Source organism: Zalophus californianus, chromosome 12 (genome assembly GCF_009762305.2).
Source record: "Zalophus californianus isolate mZalCal1 chromosome 12, mZalCal1.pri.v2, whole genome shotgun sequence".
In the NCBI taxonomy this organism is placed as follows: domain Eukaryota; kingdom Metazoa; phylum Chordata; class Mammalia; order Carnivora; family Otariidae; genus Zalophus; species Zalophus californianus.
In genome coordinates, this window is record NC_045606.1 from 13,917,364 (window position 1) to 13,939,441 (window position 22,078).

General features: G+C 42.5%; 1 protein-coding gene across 2 annotated transcripts in view; it reads right to left on the reverse strand.

Annotated features, from left to right (window-relative positions):
- The window catches only part of POU6F2 (POU class 6 homeobox 2), a 494,308-nt gene that overhangs the window by 80,354 nt on the left and 391,876 nt on the right, over positions 1 to 22,078 (reverse strand). The gene's annotated exons all lie outside the window — the stretch shown is intronic.

A 22,078-nucleotide genomic window follows, 5' to 3' on the forward strand; every position in this document is an offset into this window, starting at 1 on the left:
CCTCCCCAGTCTACCTCTGACTCTTTGGGGAATTACTGGGATCATACCCATATTTTTCAGGTCTTGAAGCTGTGGGCCTACTTGGCAACACAAGTATATTTGAATCCTTTTGCCTCAAGCCTGATGCAGCGAGGCAGGGGCAGGGAGCTGGCTACTGACATTTGAACCACAAATTAGAGCCAGTAAATGAAATTCTAGTTTGAATTTGCCTCCCACAAAGCCGGCAATGCATATGTGACTCTGTGAGTCTTAGAGATGTGGGCCAAGGAAGGGAATCCTTGAATTAGTCTAAGTATGGCAAATATTTTAATTTGTTAATAAAGTTATATATTTATTTATATACATATTTATATATATTAAGTACTATATTTATATGTATTATAATTAAGTATACATGTATATATAATGTATTAAATAAATATTAAATATACTAGTATTTGTACATATAAACATATTAAATGAATATTAAGTGATACCAATACTAAAATATACTAAAATACTAATAACATAAGATTTGAAAGAATGCTAAAAATAAATGATAAAGTTATGTCCACTATGGATGATCATGTTTTAAGTGTCCATTTAAGTTGTGTGCATCTATGGTAGGAGGTGGAGGCTATAGTTGTATGATTGTGGTTATTTTATTTTATTTATTTTTTTAAAGATTTATTTATTTGTTTGAAAGAGGGAGAATAAGAGAGAGAGAGAGAGAGAGAGAGAGGAGGGTCAGAGGGAGAAGCAGACTCCCCACTGGGCCAGGGAGCCCCATGCGGGACTTGATCCTGGGACTCCAGGATCATGACCTGAGCCGAAGGCAGTCCCTTAACCAACTGAGCCACCCAGGCACCCGATTGTGGTTATTTTAAACAAAAAATAGTCAAGTGGCTCATATATTCAGAGGTGGAGGAGTCCTTAGACATGATTTACTTATTGTGCATATGTGGCCCTTAGGATTGTTTCTTAAATGCTCTGGGTCTTACTTTTCCTAATCTGTGAAATGAGCATGTGTGAGAGTGGCACTCAGGCACAGGACCCAGGAGAGACCAAGTCCCCTTCAGCAGAAAGCTCAAGACCGAGTTGGTGGCAGAGCAAACATTTTCAATGCTCATGCAGACACCGCGAGATCAGGCAGCCTCCACCACCCACAGCTCGCTGGCCCCAATGCTCCAGGCTTTGCTCCCCCTCCTGTGGGGGTCCCCCCTCTGCCAGCCACTCTGCCAACACTTAGTTCGTCTGTTTACTTTGACTCAGAGTTTTAGCCCTCGCTGTTAGAGCTCATGCAAGGTTCAGGCAGTACTGCAGTCCAGAAAAAAAGCAAGTAAGTGTCAGGATCAAACCATATCTCTTTGTTTGCCTCCTGAGGTGGGCATCCGGTAGCACCTACCATTGAATGGATTAATAGTGGAGTCTCCTCTGATACCATAAGGCAAAATAATCTCCAATTTGCAATATATTTGCAAATTTATTGGAGTTAAACATAACATAAGCTGCAGTTTACCGAGGGCACACAGCAGGTGCCATGCTGAGTCGTTTCTTTTTTCCTCTTCAAACAAAAAAGCCTGGACAGGTAGCTACTATGATAGCCCCATTTTACAGATGAGGAAACAAGTTCAAAGAATTTAAGTAGCTCGCCCAGGGTCACACAGCTAGTGAGCGGCAGAGTAGGACTGGAACAAATTCAGACAGTATCTACTGCCTACTTGAAAAGGGGCTGGGATAGAGCTTGAGGGGGAGGGACAGGAGCAATAGAACAAACTCCTTCCCAATAAACGACTCTGTCAAAGTGTCGCCTGGGCATGAGTGCTGATCTGAACAGTTAGACAAAGGACCGCCCAGGGTATGTCTCTTGGGATTGGTCTTCCTTTAGGGCTAATGACTTCTCCTGGGGGGTGGGGGGTGGCGGTGGGGGGCTGTGTTAAATTTTACCTTCTGCCTTCCCTCCCACAGAGTTTTCATACTTCGTCAGGTAAATGGGAAAATTAAATATTTTTTTAAAAATCAAGGAGGAAGCATCAGCCTAAGCCAGGGAGCTCACTGATTCTGCCATCCCGGCAAAAGACAAGGGCAGTTGTGCGCAAGAGACCAGGAAGAAGTCACCAGAAAGGAGCGCTGCTCAGCTGGCTCAGCAGGGAAGGCCCCCTGGAAGGTCCGGAGGCTGGGGGCACTCCAAGGGCACCAGAGACTCGGGGGCACGGCCCAAATGAAGGTTGAATTTGCCAGCCCTAGTGCTCATCACCTGAGTAAGGGCTGGAGAGTAAATGAAAATAGCCATCCCCAGGAGAAACATATTTATTCATTTAATGGCTGAAACAGAGTACCATCTCTGTTGTGATGACAAAAGATTTGAAGTGCATTACTGTCGTTTCTCAATACACTTGTGGTCTGGCTGCCGGGTCATATGGTGCAACAGCCCATGTAATCCCCTGAATGGAAAAAAATTAGGCTCAAAGTACCAAATGGACGCCCACAACATAGTATCAGGTAAAACAAGCATATTCTTTCTGCCCCCCCTTCCAAAACCTACCCAAATGTTAGAGAAATAGAGAGAAATTCCAGTCATTTCTCATTACTGTGAAGGTCAGCCTGGCTGGGAAAATTGTTTCTGCTTTACAATTCCCCAAACTGTAGAAAGCAGTTAGACTTCTGGACAAAAACTAATGTTGCATTCAAAGGGAAAAGAGGCTGAGACGGCATTGCTGCAGTAATAAGAGAATTTTTTACTCTTTCCACTTCCCTGTGAACCTAATCAACTGTGACATGAGAAAATATACTGGGCTCACCCAGCCAGAATCTGACTGCCACCTGAAAATGTCCTCAATATTCCACTGTTTGGGACTTTACAATGATCCTTCCAACATCAATTTTGAGCATGTACATCAAAATGCCATTAGAAATGCCTACATGCTGCTCTGTTCATGGGCTTGCCCTGGGCCTCCAATCGAAGGCTCCCAGGGAAGACCCCCGTGGTTGACTAATGGCTCCTTCCCGTCACCTGTGTGAAAGCATTTGCTTATATGGAAAGCTGTCTTGGGGTAAAACAGGAGATCTCAGGATCACCAAGGCTGACCTCTCCCCAGAAGCATTCTTGAGTATCACGAGGCAGAACTTCAAGAATCGGAGGGGATTTAAGAACAGGCTTTAAACCCATAATTAGTATTCATTGACTTGAATTCTAAGGCTTTCCTCTAGACCCAGAGAGCTGGTCAGCCTCCCATAGCAGATTGGGGAGTGCAAGGAACACAAACCCACATGTGTCTGTGTGCAAAATCCTAGCAGCTATCAAGACGTTGTGCTGCATGGGCCCAGCGTAGGTGGACAGGCAAACAGATGGCTCCCCCATCCATTCTCCTCTAGAGGACACGCATGTGCATGCTTTCTGGGCTTATCCACCAGCACGTACATATGCATAAACGATGTGCAGCAGGTTTTGACAAATGCTTGGCATATATAATGAAATTCTTGATGACACTTTTATTATTTCTCAGTTATGTAAAGTTGAACAAATCTGGTGTGACTCTTCACTGTGGCATTATCATCTTTTCCCTTTGCCCTAATATTTACAGGAAATATTACAAGTGTTTGACATATAAATTCAGCATTTGACTGACTTTAATAACCATGTGATCAATAACAAGTGATATTTTTATAGTCCAAGTTCAATATTTAAAGGGTCACGGGTGGCAAATCTTCATCAAAGCAATAAGGCTAGATCTTTTTGTTTCCAGAATCTATTCTTTCTCTTTCTCTCTCTCTCTCTTTTTAAATTTTCTTTGGAATGAGTACAATTAAGGGTTAAGATCTAGAAAAAGTTGGCTACATTGCAAAGGTGTGGCACTCTAGGGGCTCAGACGTATAGATACATTTGCTTTTCCAGTGGCTTCATTTTTGGATACTAAGAAGAAATTCAACGTGATGAACATAGAAACTGGATAGGAAATCAATGAATATAAATCTGGAACTTATTCTTTATTCAATAAGGACACCAATTCCCAACCTCTTTGTAAAATTATTGCTTCTCCAGTAAATTCACAGTTTGCTAAGACTACTAGGTAGGCAGGTCTCCATCTCCTGTGTGCTGGGTTCTGAATCACCTCTGAGAGCAAGTGCCAACTTTCTCCCTCCCCGTCTTCCAATTCTCCCCCAGCCCATACTCCTCCTGGGTTGTAGTGTCTCCAGAGCAAAGAAAACCATTCATGATCTTGCTGAGTGGACTACAACACAAGACCATGACTCTCGATGTTTGGAATTCCAGAGGAAGTCCCACGTTTGGCTTGCCACATTTGGTAAGGTTGGCCAAACTCAGAAGTTAACCAGTTTTTGAGCTGCACTCCCAGCCTGTGGAAACCACCCAGGGCCCTGGCATCATGAACATTCATTTCCCATCTTCTTCATGCTCTTCCTTCTCCCTTCATGAGCCTGGCCACCGTCAGCATCACGTCTAGCGCTTGGGTGCTGCTCGCTCTGTATCAGGCAAAGTTTTTCTAAGGACTTTACAGATAACTAACAACTTTTAATGTCCACAGGAAGCCAATGAGGTCGATACTTTTATTTGCATCTTAAAAAGGAGAAAACTGGAAGCACAGAAGGGCTAAGCAACATGTCGGAAGATCCTGAGCTCCTAGTGAGAAGTTGGCCTCCCAGCGCAAACTGTCAGACTTCAGCCTCCTCTCCTATTATTCACTACACCGACTCTCATTACCTTTCTTTTTAAAGGGGGGGGGTTTGCTGTCATTATTATTATTAAAATATGATTTGATAGCAAGTGTTGGCAAACTATTGCTCACAGACTGAATTCGGCCCACCAGCTAAGGATGGTTTTTACAGATGAATACTTACCATTGTCTTGACGAGGAGGAACATTAATTTTGAACTCCAATTAACGAAACATTATCCCCCTGTGATGGCTAACTTTATGTGTCAACTTGATTAGGCCACAGGGTGCCCAGATAGTTGGTCAAACATTATTCTAGATATTTCTGTGAGACTGTTTTTAGATGATTTACATTTAAATCAGTGGACTTTGAATCAAGCCAACTTCCCTCATGATGTGGGTGGGCCTCTTCCAATCGGTTGAAGGCCTGAATAGAACAAAAGGCTGCCCTTCCTCTGAGTAAGAGGGAATTCTCTTGCCTGTTGGCCTTTGGACTCACGCTGGGACATCACCCTGCAAATTTTGGATTTGCCAGCCTCCATAAGCACATGAACTGATTCCTTTTAATAAGTCATATATACATTATAGGAACACATAGACTATTGGTTCTGTTTCTCTGGAGAGCTCTAATAACACCCTCCCTCAAAAAAAAAAAAAAAAACACCTAGATTTCTATTCTCATTAACAGCCTGTATTAAAAATTCTCCTCAGTTACTATTATTATATTTTGGATTTCACCATAAGAAATTTGTGGAAATTTGTTTACTTCTGTTATTATATAAGCATATAAAGAGTATCTTAAATTTTTTCTCAACACACAAAGCCTAAAATATTTACTATTTGGCCCTTTACATAAAATGTTTGCCAACTCCTGCACTATAGCAATGAGCCTCGGGTTGAATCTGACTAGCTGGTTAGTTTGACCAATCATCCACCTAGCTTGAGTGCTGGGCAGAATTATCAGTAGAGTCAAATGACAGAGGGTAACCACAGGGGAAAAAAGATAACAGATGCACTGCATCTGAGTAGAGCAGCGAGGGGTGAAAGATGGGGCTTCTAACCCTCTGGATCTGGGCTACTCCCAGACTGCACTATGAGAACCACTTGCCAGACTTTGGCTTCTTTTGTCCTGATAAATACAGCAATGTCCGTGATCCTATTGACTTTATGGGAAAGCCTTCTTCCATTCTCCCACAGGTCTGTATTCTGCGGAGGAGAACTGTACCCCTTCTATCTTCACATAATCCATGAGAAAGTGACAGGATTGGTCAGGTTCTCCTTTGAGGGTACACTCCAGAAAAACAGAACCAAAAGAATGTGTGTGTGTCTGTATGTGTATCTATCTATCTATCAATCTATCTATCTATTTATCTATCTATCTATCTATCTATAGAGAGAGAGAGACAGAGATTTGTTTTACAGAATTGGTTCATGCAAATATAGAGGCTGATGAGTCCAAAATCTGCATGGTGGGCTGGCAAGCTGGAGACCCAGGGAAGAGCTGATGTTGAAACTCAATTCCAAAGGCTGTCTGCTGCAGAATTCCCTCTTGCTCAGGGGAGGTCAGTCTTTTGTTCTCTTCAGGCCTTCAACTGATTGGATGTGGCCCACTCACAGCATGGAAGGAACTCTGCTTCACTAAAAGCTTACTGATTTAAATGTACATTTCATCCAAAAACACTCTCATGGAAACATACACAATAACGTTTGACTTCATATCTGGGCACCATGACCCAGTCCAGTACAGAGGGCACAACTGAGCAAGGTAGCGGTACCTATCTGCTCCAAATGAATAACTACTACCAGTGCAAACATCCAGAAGCACGCTTACTCTGTCTTCCTCTGGCCTTTCCTGCCCTTCTAAAATCTACTAGAACTTTGGAGCCCTGCTCAAGTTCCACCACCTTCAGGAAGTCCTCTCAGACATTCCACTCTTCAGCCTGCTCCTTTCTGGGTCTCTGAGAGCACTTGCTGTCCACCCACCCATCTTTCATGATGTTCTCTTTAGTGCACAAGAGTCTTGCTTTCCCAGAATGTATATAATCTATACTGTCAATAATGATCCAACATCATCAGGAAGTTGCACTTATGTTCCCTTTCATCCACACCAGGCAAATCACACCCCTATGACTGTCCATCTCACCAATCTGTCAAATCTCTGAAATGCCCACTTTGCTGAGATGTTGGTGGGTAATAGGAGATAATGTTTTTGAAAGTACTTTGTAAACCACGAGGCATGATATAAATAGAAGATTTTTATTATGGTGATCCTTTGTTTAAGAAGGCAGGGGATGGGAGTAAAATGCTTTTAAGTGATTTACATTTTCCAAGTTTTATAGTTCTGGCACTAAAAGGTTTAACCCTTAGCTCTTCTGGGAAAACTCAGCTATCAAGAGGAAGTTATTTCTTTGGGGGTGATGAATGCCCAACATTTTCCTGTGCTATCCTGATGTTCTAAGTGCAACGGATTTGTTTCATCAAATCCGCCCCCTCCCCCTCCCCCACTGGATCACTACCATCTGCCTACAAGCAAGATGTTTCACTTTTCATCTTTAAAAAACGGACCTATCTTGACCCCCCTCCCGTCCAGCTAGTGCAACTGTCAGCTTCCTTTCAGAGCAGGTGCCTGTGAAGAGTTGTCTGTTCTTGATGTCGCCCATTCTTCTCCTTCTGTTCTTTTTTTGAATCTACTTTGAATCCCTGCAATCCCTCACCACCACTCCTCTGAAACTCTTGTGAAGGGCACTGCTTCCAATGATCATTCTCGGCTCCCCTCTTACTTGATCTGCCAAAACTCGTTGGCACTCTTGATCACTCCTTCCTCAAAGCACTGATTTACATCAGTTTTTGGTGCATCTCCCTTCCTTCCTCCCTGACCTCTTCTTAGTCTCCTCGGCTGATTTCTTTTCCTCTGCAGGAATTCTTGGTGTTAGGTGCTTCAGGAATCCTTTTTTTTTTTTTTTTTTAAGATTTATTTATTTATTTGAGAGAGAGTGAGCAAGCGAGCATGAGTGGGGGGCAGAGGCAGAGGGAGAGGCAGACTCCCCACTGATCAGGGAGCCCAATGCAGGGCTTGATCCCAGGACGCTGAGATCATGGCCTGAGCCGAAGGCAGACACTTAACTGACTGAGCCACCGAGGTGCCCTGGTTCAGGAATGCTTGAACCTCTTCTTTATCTGGGCCCACTCTTCGGGTGATCTGGTTCAGGGTTATAGCTTTAGACACCAGTGGAACACCGATGAACTCCCAAATTTATCTCTAACATGGACCTTTCTCCAGAACTTGAGATCCATCTGCTTTCTTGAACTTTCCTCCGAGACATTTAGCAGTCTCTTGAACATAACCTGCCCAAGACTGACATGCCAAAAACGAAACATGTCCCCAAATCTGTTCATCCCGTAGTCTTCCCCAAGTGGAAGCTTCATGCCTCCAGCTGCATAGGTCAAAGTCATTGGAGCCACCTTGACCTCCTTTTTCTTACACATCAAACCCAGTCCCCATTAGTGAATCCTGTCAGCTCTTCTTCAAACTACATGCGGTCTGATTACCTCTCACCATCTCTACCTCATCCAACCTGGTACAAGCTCTTGTCACCCTGTTGAAATCAGTGCAGTAGCCTCCTAACTGGACTCCCCATTTTTGCTCTTGAGCCCCCAGTCTGTTCCCCTCATAGGGTCTGTGGGGCTTCATTCAAGGTGATTGCTGAAGTCCTGGCAGTGGCCTATAGGATCCAAGATCATCTGGTCCTTGTTTCTTTTATGGCCCCATCTGCGGCCACTCCCCTTTGCTCAAGACTGCAGTCTTGCTGCCCTTTCTGCTCTTTCTGGAATCTGCCCAGCACCCTACCTACCTCAGGGCTCTGCACTGGTCCCTCCCCTGGAGCCCATTCTCTCCATATGTTGGCAGGTTCTCTCCCAACAGATCTATGCTCCAACAGAGATGCCTTTTCTGGTCACCCTATGTCAGTTAGTAACCCTCTCTCTAGCACTTTCTTTCCTTTGACCTCATTTATTACTCTCTCATAGCAGCTAACAATGTTTAATATACTATATATTTAAGTGTTTGATTTTTTTTAATTTGTACTCACCCCGGATCCCTACTCTAGCTCCAAGAAAAGCGCTTGACATCTGTAGAGGCTCAAGGCATAGTTGTTGAATAAATGAATGCATGACTCAGAGGATTCAGATGGCATCAGAAATCTAACAAGGAACCTGAAAAAAAGTTCCCCAGATATAAAGGTCTGGGTCAGCTTGCCACAGAACCCTCTGTGAATATTGGTACCCCACAAATCCTTCTGGTTTTGCTCTCCCTCTAAGAAGGCATGCCCAGAAAGAAGGGGCTTCCCAAGGCAACCCCAGCAGGTTCTTTCTTGGGCTACTCAACCCTTACATGTATTGCAATAAACATTTTCATTTCCTCCTCTCCCCTCTTCCTTTTTTTCTCCTCGAAGTTGACAGATTTCAATAGGAAATAAAAAGGCATCGACTAGGGGTGCCTGGCTGCCTTAGTTGGTTAAGTAGACTGCCTTTGGCTCGGGTCATGATCCCAGGGTCCTGGGATCGAGCCCCACAGGGAGCCTGCTTCTCCCTCTCCCTTGGACCCTCCCTTGCTCATGCCCTCTCTCTCTAAAATAAAATAAAATAAAATAAAATAAAATAAAATAAAATAAAATAAAATAAAATAAAATAAAAAAGGCATTGGCTAAATGTATGCTCTCTGAATTTGGGGCAGGACTGGAAGCCTCAAGATGTATTTTAGTCGAGGGTATTTTCTGAGCAACGAAGCCCAGATTATAATTTTGTTTGGGGTCCCCAAAACAGGAGCTCCCATTTGCAGACAAGGGAGGCAAAGACTGCTGTAGAAATGTAGGCTGAGTGGACAAACACATTCTCAGACACTACCACCAGGGGATGATGGTACCCAAAGGGAGTCTAGAACTGTCCTGCATGGCCGGGTGCTTTGTCCACCAGCAGCTGGTGAAGGACATGCTGTCTCCGTGACAGAGACACTTTCTGTGGGCTCCTCCCCACTGCCTGACCCACTCGTTTCTGCAAATAACCTCAGGTCCTCTCTAAAACCCGAGCTCAAACATTTGTGGATGTTCTTTCTTCAGACTCAAGAACTGGCAATTTCACAGTGACCCTTTCAAACTGTGTGAGCGGGGAGAAGTGGTGAGAGAAACACATCTTTTTGTGCTGTTCCTGGCTCTCAAGTAAGTTACATAAAAAGGGAGAGAATAAACTTAAAAATGTTTTTTTGAACCGTCATTTGATGATGTGTTCTGCAATCTTCAGAAAATAAGGTACATGTTACTACCACATTAGGGAGAAAATAAGTTTAATAAAAATTTCTAGCAGCAAGCCTGAAGGCTATCATATTGTCACTCAATAATCTGTTTTTGAAATCCCCAAATGTATTTTAGTAGGTCTGCAAGCTTTCAACTTTCTGGATCACATACCATATGCAGCACACCCAAAAGAAACAGAGGCAGTCAAACTGACAGATTCTAATTTAGAAACCAAAAAGTGAATTTTTTACTGTTTTTGAAGGTAAAAAATAACAGTCTTGCCTCTTCTCCTGAAAACTTATCTATAACGATGCTTTATGGTGGAAGGAAACCAGCCTACTTGCTATGCACAACACTTGAATTTTAAAAGCTGCTTTTGATTAATTAATTTATATTTTTATCAGGAGGTCAAGAGGTCTGCTTTTCAGAGCTCACACCTACATTTATGCAGCAAGTCTTGATTTATGAGACAAATCAGGCCGAGCCCAGTTGAACACTGGGAAATCACCACATACAAATGGGGGAAAGCAAGTTTTCCAGTGAGGGCTTCATTAGATTAAAATCTTTGACCTCTTTATGGTATGCTCTTTCCTGTTGCGTTTCTGCATTTCTTCAGGCCAAGAGAAGAACCCCGACTCCCCACCCTTCAGACTACTCTTGCATCTCAGGAATGCTGAGGGGACAGATTTGGTCAGGCTCTCAGGTGCATACTCAGAATGCAGAATCGGATGTCTTGGCAGTATCTCCAAAGGGAACACAGTCTTTGTGAGAACAGACGGTGGGGATGGTTAGGTTGAACTGAGTCAGCAGAGGAGAGGGAGAGAGGGGGCAAAACTCAGATTCGCTGAGTGACTATTACGTCCTATTTCCTGAGAGGTGCCTTAGCACCTTTATTTATTTGATCCTTGTGACAAACGAGCATGCCATGTAACATTTCACAGTTGTAGAAAGTCTCAAAACGTTTCTATGCGACTTCAAAGATTAGGTACCTGGAGTTTACAGAAATCGTTTCTATTTTGTTAACATCTGTGCCCACGTGGCTTGTCCCTCATCTCTAAGAATACAACCAGTGTATTCATGAGAAAGTCTTTGGCTAATACTAAGTAACTAATACTAATTAACAAAATCTTTTTTTTTTTTTTAATTTTTACTTATTTGATAGAGAGAGCATGAGAGAGCACCAGCAGGAGGAACAGGCTCCCCGCTGAGCAGGGAGCCCAATGAGGGGCCCGATTCCAGGACCCTGGGATCATGACCTGAGCTGAAGGCAGATGCTTAACTGTCTGAGCCACCCAGGCGCCCCTAATTAACAAAATCTTAACTAGTAAACCATGGCATTGAGGGCAGTAGATCTCAAAAGGGACACTTTGCCTTGGCTCATATTTCACAGGTACTCTCACAGAGGAAAGTCCTATCGGGAAATGCAATTCTAAATAAGGACGTTAACTAGTCTCTTGAAAACTACCTGAAAACTTCCCCGCGAGCCAATCTTGCACGTGAAATATAAAAATCCTCTGTGTTGCATTTGAAATCTGATAAATATTTATTATCAATGCTGTTTGCTTTTAATCTGTTCAGGATATCATTTCTCCAGCTTCTTAGTAGTTAAACAAAAATGGCATTTACATTACAATATTGCTTGCCAACAATCTCATTTTCTGGTTTAGTCAGCAGCCCTTCATGCTTGATTAGTCTTTAATTATACAAATACCTACATATTAAAAAAAGTTTTCTTTTTTCCATACTTTGAGCATGTAATTATTTTCTCTTGCATGCAATAACCTTTAATTTTAGGATTAAGCAACTGATTCTTTTTAGTATAGATGGGCCTTTTCAAGTGTTAAAACAAATTTGGTTATTGTATTATGAGAAAAATTAACTTTGGGAAACCTCTCATCAGTGCCTTTGACACAGCACCCTGATCGGCTGTTACAGAAAGCACCGGGTGTCGAAAAGATAAAACAAGACTTCATTCCCCCAACTTTTTCCCAATTTCTCCCTCCCTGTCTCTCTGGTCCAGGAATGCGATCATTTAAGCACTGAAGACCTGAATACATCAATTTTCTTATTTGCACAAATTAGGGCTGAGAGCAGATGTTTCATATAAAAATTTTTTTAACACAAAGGCTGTTTATAGTTTGAGTTGGGAAACCTACAAACTGTAAACTTTTCTAATCAAAGATTTTTCTATAAGAATTCCACAGAACGCTTAAAAATATAGGAGTATCTTGTTGAGTTGGATGGTGTTTCTCTCCACATGCCATGCTTAATACTTGGGGTCAATGAGAAGCCAAACAGCAATGAAATGGTGCCTCCTTTTCTAAAACCAAACAGGGGAAATCCTTAATAACCGCCTGACATGCTTTTGGATATTTACTTTAGTTTCCTTCTCAATCCTCTCATACGAAAACCCAGAAAAAAACCACATCCATTTCCTTATGAGAGTCCTTTCAAGGAGCAAACTAATCTGAGAACTTCACGGCACTCAGCTAGTCACATGAAAGATGCCCCAGGTTCTAGGTTCTGAATGAGGCCTGTAGGACACAGAGGCAAATAAGACCCACAGGTGCATTAAAGCAAGCCCACGCAGTAAGACTTTAGCCTGTGTTTAAAGCACTGCCAGGAAGCTATTTTAACTTTCCTCCATTGCCCATCCCAAAGTTTAGTTTGGCTGGTGATAAAAGCATCATCCTCTCATACCCAGCTTTTATGCAGAAGTACAACATTCTCTTTTGTTCTGTCCTCAGGGCTGATCACAGAATCTCAGAATTGGATGGGACCACCAGGCTCTTCTGGTCCAACGTCTCTATAAGAGAACCACCGAAGTGGTTACCCCTTCTCTGGGAGAGATGTCTTGTTGGCTCACCCAACAGCACACCCATCTGTGTGTACATCTCCTAGGAAGCTCTGTTTTCTAGAGTTTACACCTATGGTCCTAGTTCTACCAGTGTGGGCACTTAACTCTTGCTGGGCTGTAGCAGTGAAGAGGACAAAATCCCTGTGATTATTAAATTTCCATTCTAGTTGGAAGAAGAAAAGAGACAAGCAAATCATGACATGTCAGGTAGCAATAAGACCTCCGAAGAATGATGAAGGAACAGTGGTGCCATGTGGGCAATTTTATATAAGATGGTGAGGGAAGGACTCCTTGATAAGGCAAAATTTAAGGCAAGACCTGAATAAAGTGAGGGAGCAAGCTGGATATCTAAGGGAAAAGTGTCCAGGCAGAGGGATCAATAGGCACGCGAGGTCTTGGTGTAGAAAGTCAAACACTGAAATACACTGAACTTGTAAAACTCAAGCCTTGTTACCCCTAAACCAAACTCTCCATGTTCTCCAAAATCTTTTAGATGTTCCTTTTGGTATTTGCCCCTCCTATTTCTAAATAATAGCTTAAATTGTTTTTCTTGATTTGCCAATTTGGGGCATTATCGATTGACTTCCGCTGCAGAAGATGAGGACTGAACACTCTTGAACCCACTCCCTATTTCCCCTCCTCCTGAGTCCCTTCATTCTGACAATAGAGTTTGCGATTTAATCAGAATTTCTTTTGGGGACTACGGAAGTTCTGTTTGCCTCCAACCCTGTTAGTACACTTCCTTCCTTCCTTCCTTCCTTGTAAAAGTTTTTGCTCTTACCAAAGTTAGTCATTGCTTTTCTGTTTGCTTAGTTTTCTTTCTATTCATAATTCTTTCCAAATTCAACTCAAGAATGATGAACACTGTTTTCCTTTAGTCAATCATACGAGGTATTCTCTGGGTTTCTCTTCTGCTCCCTTCCCTCCCCCTCCCCTGCCTCTTGCTCAGGGACAGCCTTTCTAGAGTCCTCCGTGTCCTGGCCCAGTGGAAACTGATTGCTTTCTAAGCCCGCTGTGTAACTATCAGCCTAGGGGTTCCTTTCTGTCCCTTTTGATGGTAAAGCTCCAATCTTCCTGTTCTTCAGTTTACTCTCTTGTCTTGGTGGAACACTTCCAGTTGATGAAGAATGCATGACAGATGAATTTGAGACAAAATTTTTCCAGAGACTCTGCATCTGAATCTTTAGTTTACTCTTATGTTTGATAGATTGCTTGGCAGTATATTAAATACAAGTTGAAAACCATTTTCCCTCAGAATTTTGAAGGCTTTGCTCCATTGTCTTCCAGCTTCAAGTATTGCTATGGAAACCCAGTGTTATTCCAATTCTTGATTTCTTGTATTTTACCTATTCTCCTCCAGAAAATGTTCAGAATGATATGCTTCAGCTGTTTTGTTTTGTTTTCATTCATTAGGTTATTTATTCAGTGAGACTTTCAATGAGATAACATCCTTCAAATCTGGGAAATTTTCCTCAATTATTTCTTTGGTAATTTTCTCTCTCTCTTGCTCTGTCTTTTTTTTTTCCCCCTTTGGATTCTGTAATTCTGTTGGTTAGAAGTTGGATCTCCTAGACTGATCTGGTATTTTCTCCCTGTTTTACTAATTTGTTATCTTTTTTGTCTTTTTGGTCTACATTCTGAGAGATTTTCTTTATTTTCTAAACCTTCTATTAAATTTTTATTTCTGCTATAACTATTTTAACTTATCTATCTCCTGAATTATTATTATTATTTTTAAGATTTTATTTATTTGACAGAGAGACACAGCGAGAGAGCGAACACAGTGAGAGGGAGTGGGAGAGGGAGAAGCAGGCTCCCCACTGAGCAGGGAGCCCGACGCGGGGCTTGATCCCACAACCCTGGGATCATGACCTGAGCTGAAGGCAGACGCCTAATGACTGAGCCACCCAGGCACCTCACCCTGAATTATTTTTTAAGTGTCCTTATGTATTGTACCTATTACGTGTCTTGTGGATGCATGATCTCTTTGGATATCCTATAGAATATTAATTTTATTTATTCATTTTTATTATTTTTTTAAAGATTTTATTTATTTATTTGAGAGAGAGAATGAGATAGAGAAAGAGAGCATGAAGGGGGGAGGGTCCGAGGGAGAAGCAGACTCATTGCTGAGCAGGGAGCCCGATGCGGGACTTGATCCCGGGACTCCAGGATCATGACCTGAGCTGAAGGCAGTCGCTTAACCAACTGAGCCACCAGGCGCCCTAGAATATTAATTTTAAAATGTTTATAAAATTGTTCTCCTTCTTCTATTGCTTCTATTTCCAACAAATGTCTCCCCCCTCCCATTTGTTTTAGTTTCTGTTTTCAGACAAAGGCATTTCTCAAATATTTAGTCATTTTTTGTTGTCTTTCCACTATAAAAATAAAGCAGGGACCTGGTGATGTTGGAGATTGCAAATATTGACAACTGAGTCTTTTCTCTCTGATTAGTAGTTAGGTTTCTCCAGAAAAGAATCCACCAATTACCTGGGGTGGTTGAGGTGGGGAGGTAGTGAGATGCCTGCATACTTGAACACCTGTGTATGATGTAAGTGGCCCAGTGAGGCCAGGTTTTATCATTCAGGATAAGACTTTCCCTTGATGTCCTGGTCAGCAGTAAGGAGCTCTCTCCAGCACATAGCCAGCCAGACCTACGTCTCCAGGTCTAGAGGGTCTCTCATTTCAATTTCTCTTGCATAAAGCTGCTAGGGAGATAGTTGCCTGTCTGCTTGGACTGGGGAGGCAGCTTACGGTCTAACTGTTCATTATGCAGTCATTAACCATTGCCCCTATTTTCAACAACATGCCCTGCCATCCCCATCTTCCATGGCACCTGACATCTGCAATCCCCAAAGCTTTTGGAGGCTCCAGGGTTGCTTTGCTTCTCACTGTGTCCCTTTCAGGACCTTGGTGTTTAGCTTTCTCAGCCTGGTTATCTCCTCCACCTGCATCTCCAGAATTTGGTTGACATTGCTTGTCCACTGTTGTCTTTTCTCCACTTCTCTTTGCCCTTTTGGATTTATATGATTAAAAAAAAATTTCCTTTAGTATCATTTTAGTGGGGTTCCCAGAGGGTGTATAGAGATAAATGTACATATTTAATCTACCCCACTGAAGAGGAAGCCCTCCCATTTTTTTTTTGAAAATTGGAAAGATCTTTTCTATTTTTAGTTTCCTAGTACCCTTTCTATTCTTTACATTTCATCAGTTATTAACAACCGTCTTCACTTTTTCAGTCTTTCACTTGAGAAAAACCTCAGTTTCTTAGGATGCTGTGTCTCAACCCATCAACCATTTTTCGTATGTATACTGCGTTGAGCCTTGGCTAACCTGTCCTGATCTAAGAAATTGTTTACACTTCTATAGGGCAGAAGTTTTTCAACCTCCTTGATCATCAGAATCACTGGCTTCACCCCAGAGAATCTGATTTTGTAGTTCTTGGGTTGGGTGAGGGGAATCTATATTATTAAATCTATAATATTAACTATTAATATTAAAATATTAAATAATAAATCTATATTATTAAAGAATCTCCAAGTCATTTAAACTTTTTTTATTTTTTCTTATGGAAAATTTTAAATACATGTAAAAGAAGACACAATGCTATCATGAACTCCCATGGACCTACCTATCACCCAGCTTCAATACTTATCAGCTCATGGCTAATCTTCTTTTATCCATACCCTACCCAACAACCTCCACCAATATTATTTTCTTCCCTTCCATATCATCTGAGGAAAATCCAGGCATCCTACCATTTCATTTGTATTTCAGTATGTATCTTCAGAAAACACTCTTAAAAATATAACTACATACCACATCACACCTGCAGTTATTAAAAATAATCCCTGAACATCATCAGACATCCCCTCAGCAGTTATATTTCCAACTGTCTCATAAATGTTGTTCTTTTTCTTTTTTACATTTGCTTGAACTATAATCTAAATAAAGTCCACAACATGAACTTCTTTACTGTGTCTTTTGATCTACATGTCCAACCCCCTAGCCCTTCATCTCAAGCTCTCTCTCTTTCTTATGATTTATTTGCTGCAGAAACCTCCCCATGTGGTTTTGATGTGTGGCCAATCTGGGAATCATGACTTCTCTGAAGCACCCTCAGCGCCCACCTACAAGGAGAAAGGCTGGAGCAATGAGTACTCTGGAGCCCCACTCTTGTTAAGGAAACCTTGTACCCCTTCCCCTCCATGTTACCTGCAAACCTTTTAATAACATTGCATTTCTGGCTCTCATTCACCTTGATTTTAAAAATCATTAGTTCTGGGGTGCCTAAGTGGCTCAGTCAGTTAAGTGTCTGACTCTTGATTTCGGCTCAGGTCATGACCTCAGGGTTGTGAGACTGAGCCCCGAGTTGGGCTCCACGCTCAGCATGGAGGTTGCTTGAGGTTCTTTCTGTCCCTCTCCTTCTGCCTTTTGCCTCATGTGTGTGTGCATGCTCTCTCTCTCTGAATAAACAAAATCTTTAAAAAAATCGTTAGTTCTATTTTCATGCATGCATGTATGTGTGTTTGAGTTCTTTGCCTCTCCTTATAATATATGTTGAACACCATCTTAATCCATCACTTATCATCATTGAACATCATCTTTTGGGGGGGTTGGTAAAGCTCTCTGTTCTAAATTACAATTCTGCTAGCATTGTGTTGGTCACCTCAGCCAGGATCCAAGAACCATCCCACTTAGGTTTTTTGAAGTCATTTGGGAAAAGAAGGTATCTCCTATGGCCCTCATGGCCCTCATCCAAGGATTCTCTTGTCTCAAACAGGATCCCATCTTGAAAAATTATTAGTTAAGTTGCCAAGTAGAAAGAACACAACATATTTCTAAAAATGACTAATTCCATCTTTTCACTGAATTAAGAAGACATCCAAATGCCTTAGCTTTTCTGGCTAAACCATTTCACCCATGAGGTGAAAACAGGTGGAGGCAGTTTGGACAAATGCTGAGGTGGTATAGCGAGCATAGCTTGGGAGAAGGGGCCCGAATGATTTATTGTCCAAACCATGACAGTTCCGAGTGTGAAATGGGTGCTATTAGCAATTATGCTGGTCAAGAGGCATACACAGAGACCATCCCATTTAAAAGAGCATGTGACATCCTCCACGTTGGAGCCAGACACTCTGGACTCAAATCCCAGCCCCACCTCTAAGAAGCTGTGGAGTTTTGGTGAATTACTGGCTTCTCTAAGTCTTGGTTTTCTTACTACTATAAATGATTGCAAGGCATAAGTAGGAAAACATATACAAAACACCTAGCACAGTTCCTGGCAGGAAAAGCTCAACGGTGTTTTCATTGTTTAAACTGGATCATCATTTTTCTACTGGGAGTTTCTGTACCAGGGGGGTTTGGGGTAGCAGAGCGTGTCACATGAGAGTCTCTGGTATCCAATGGTGGGGGCCTGAGGTACACCCTTGGTAGGAGATTCCCTTTCATCTTCCTTGGGTCTATCTATCTGTTTTATAATACTTTTATGCTTTGGAAAATACGATTTAACTCACAGACCAATCAGATCTATAAAATATTAAGAAGGCCTGCTCCTCTTTCTCTATTTTATTCTGAATATCAAGAACTGCCATGGGTTGTTGAGAAGAGGGGGAAGGGTACAGAAGATGAAACAAGAAATGGTGGTCCTTGCTTTGATGAACATTTCCTGCCAAAGGAAAGAAGCGGATTTGAAGCAGTCTAAACGAAGTTCTGCATTTTCCAAAGCCCACTGAGAAGACAGTGCAAAGAACAACGGTGTTAAAACCATTCCAAAGAAATAATCATAGCGGTGCCTGGCTGGCTCAGTCAGAAGAGCATGTGACTCTTGAACTTGGGGTTGTGAATTCGAGCCCCATGTGGGTATAGAGATTACTAAATACATAAATAAATGAACTTAAAAAAAAGAAATCACAATCAAAACAAAGATCTAAGGTTTTCATAGTCCTTATTATGTGCCAGGCATTGTTCTAAATATAAAAGTAATGGGTAACATTTCTTTCATTGGTAATTGTTATCTTCATCGAGTAATTTTGCAAGTAAATTTAAGGCAGTCAGATAATAGGCACTTACTTATGTATCTGTGCAATGAATAGCTGTGACATGAGAAATCATCACAACTATTGACAGTCCTGGGATGTACAGAGGTGTGAGACGTAGTGTCTGTTCTTAAGGGGCTTTTAATTCAAGTAAGACAACAAACTTGTCCATAGGTGAAAAAAAAAAGACTCGGAGGGTATGTGCTAAGTGCTGAAAGTGTGAGTCAGAGAGAAGAGCACTCACTGAGGGCTGGACAGCCAGGCAGGGAGTACAGAGCAGCAGTGAGGAAAGCAGGCATGCCTCAATAGGCAGGGCCCCAGCAGAGCCAGGGAGGGGGACTGCACAGGGCACCTGGGGCGGGGGGGTCAGTGGGAGACACAGTGGAGGGGAGGGCCAGAGTGCCCAGCCTAAGAAGGCCCAAAGAGGGCTTTTTTTAAGCATGAGGGTGATGGAACAAAGTGTTCTTTGAGGCAGCTTAGCTTAGCCGTGGTTTGCAGAGTGGATCGGATCAGGGACAAAACAGAATTAGGAAGACCAGGTCAGGGAGGACGATGCCAGCTCTGCCCCGGGTCAGACTAGGTAGGAGAACCAAAGAGAGGTTCTGGGTACTCTGGATGTGGCGCTCTCCAGCCCACGAGTTTTCTGACCCGAACCTGTGGACGCGGCTCCCACCTTGTAGCCCTCGGGACAGGGTCTTCCCCTTGATAAATGTTCCAGGAACCCAGTGATCTCTTCACTTTCCCTGGGACTGCTTTGTCCATTTTTAATATGTTACTTCATTTCTCATTTAGTAGGTTTGTTAAACTATGAATTTTATGTGAGTTTTCCACCACAGGGGCAGCGGCGTAATGTTGAAGTTACCTGCAATGCTGTGTATGTGGTAGGGTGGGAGGTGAGTGGCAGAACTGTTTAGGTCCTTTTTGACTGCTGGGGATGGTGTTCAGTGTTGAGGAGCCCATTGTCACATTGAATATGTTGGAACACCAATAAACCTTCTTCCTGAGCTATTCTATGTTTAAGAATTCCCACTTTGGCCTCCCTGAAGAGCTAGATTTTTCAGGGTAGGGTTCTTCAAATTCTTCTGACCTTGTTCCATGGTAAGAAATACACTTGACAACTCAACCCAACACATACAGACATACAATACACACACACAACACGTATATGGACAAACCTCTCTCTCTGTCTCTCTCTCTCTACATATATATGTCTCTCTATATGTAACTATATCTATCTATCTATATGCATATAATTTAAACAGAAGCTTCAAGAAAAAACATATAGCTTTACTATCTGTGACATGATGCCCTTGTATATTCTATTCTCTTTTATTATTTCCTTTAAAAAATTCTGGTTATGAACCAGATACAAAGCCCATATAATAACCACGCAAAATGTGGTTACTATAACCTTCCCCAATCTGGGCACGTTGTCCCACCTATATTTTCATACAAATCCAAAGAAAGGTCCAGAAGGCAGAGTCTCTTGAGTGCCAAGGCCATCTTATCTCCTGTGACTGCCTAGCTCCCTCGTTTACAAAATGTACCCAACTTATTCCTGGTGGGATGAAGAAAGGATAGGGGCCTTGTCACACTGGGGATGAAAAGGTATAAACATCTGGTCTAGGGATGACCAGATGGGATTTGGGCCACCATCATATGGTCGAAGAGGAAGAACTTGCCGCTCCAGAGTCATCTGATCATCACTGATTGGGAAGGAAGCTTCCTTTTTCTGTACTTTCCTGTCACCTCTGTTTCAAAAGGGTTCTCCCCAAGTGAGGTGTCTACAGCTCCCCGATAAAGCAGAACTGGCTGGAGAGAAGTTCTACATTACTCCTAAATTCCAACTTCTGAGGACAGCCAGTGGGAAGCCTAGACCGGGGTGTGCTTTAGGGCGCCTTCTTTGCATTGCTAATAGGGTGAGGTGTTTTGTAAACACAGAATGAATCAAGGCTCTGTGTTGAAAAGAATCTGGACTCTGAATTGTTTTATTAAAAAAATTAGTACACTCCACCTACTCACCTACTTCTCTCCCCTGCCCCCCACCCCGCCCTAACACATGGTAGGGTATCAAGTGGTGTTTATTTAAAAATTAGAGTTCCAGGACCATATCCTCATGGGGGACAATCAGCATTAACAACTGAGGTTTCTTCCCCTTCTGTTGTGACACTTTAGATTAGTTCAATCCATGCCCCAGTTGTAGGGCCATGTTGGCAAGGAGATTTTTCTAAAGGTTTTTTTTTTTCTCATTGCTTAGAGCCAAAGATTTTGTCCTCTGACCTTTTGATTCTCGCTCTGCATCTAATTAATGCCAGGTCACCACAAGTAAAACTCAAATGAGGTTAAGTGGAAAAAGCAAAAGCAAAACCCCCAACAAGCTACAAAGCCCCAAGCCTGTCCAGCCAACTTTTAAAAGCTCACCATTTTGAAACAGTACAATCACTTGGATAAGAGAATATTTCTCCTTTACCTCCCCACTCACCACCCCCCCATCTTCCATTTGTTTGGTGCCTGATTTGTTTCTCGTTGCAGTAGGGAGGTCAAAGCCAGCCAGGAAAATGAATGGAATCAGCCTCCTACCGGGGCGCCTGGAGCGGGCGGGTGTTACGGATCAGCGTAAAGCCAGCTCCCTTTCCCGGGCCGGGCCGATGTAACTCACTGGAGTGGCAAATTACATCAGACCTACAGCTGTAACCCGACATTATGATTAATTTGATCAGTAATTTCTCCTGTTTTTCATTTTAATCGGTGTGACTATTCTGCTGTGGCAGGTCTTTCAGATCTAATTAAGATAAATTTCCGAGTAAAAGACTTGGCAGACTTTCCGAGTCAAATCCAGGCATCGAGTGTGAAGACCTGCAGCCCCAGTCAATCACCTTCGGGGAGGGCCGGCGCCGCACGCGGCAATCAGCCATTCACACTTAAGCAAATTCATAATCTCCGGCAGTGCTTAGTCATTCTCCCCAAAACGTCCCAGGCAGAGAAAGAAAGAAAGGAAGACCCCAGACAATGTCATTTCTCCCCTTGCGCTCACACTCCGCTGATCTGCCCAGATTACGTGGATAACCTTGTAAGAGGACACTTCACAGAAACCCTGAGTTGGTGTTCCTAAAAAAATTTAAATAAATATGTGCCTATGTATATATCAAATAAATGCAACTATATATACACACGAATATGGAGCACACATACATGTAATTAGGGAGATTGAAAGGCTACATAATAGCTCTTTTGCAGCCAGCAC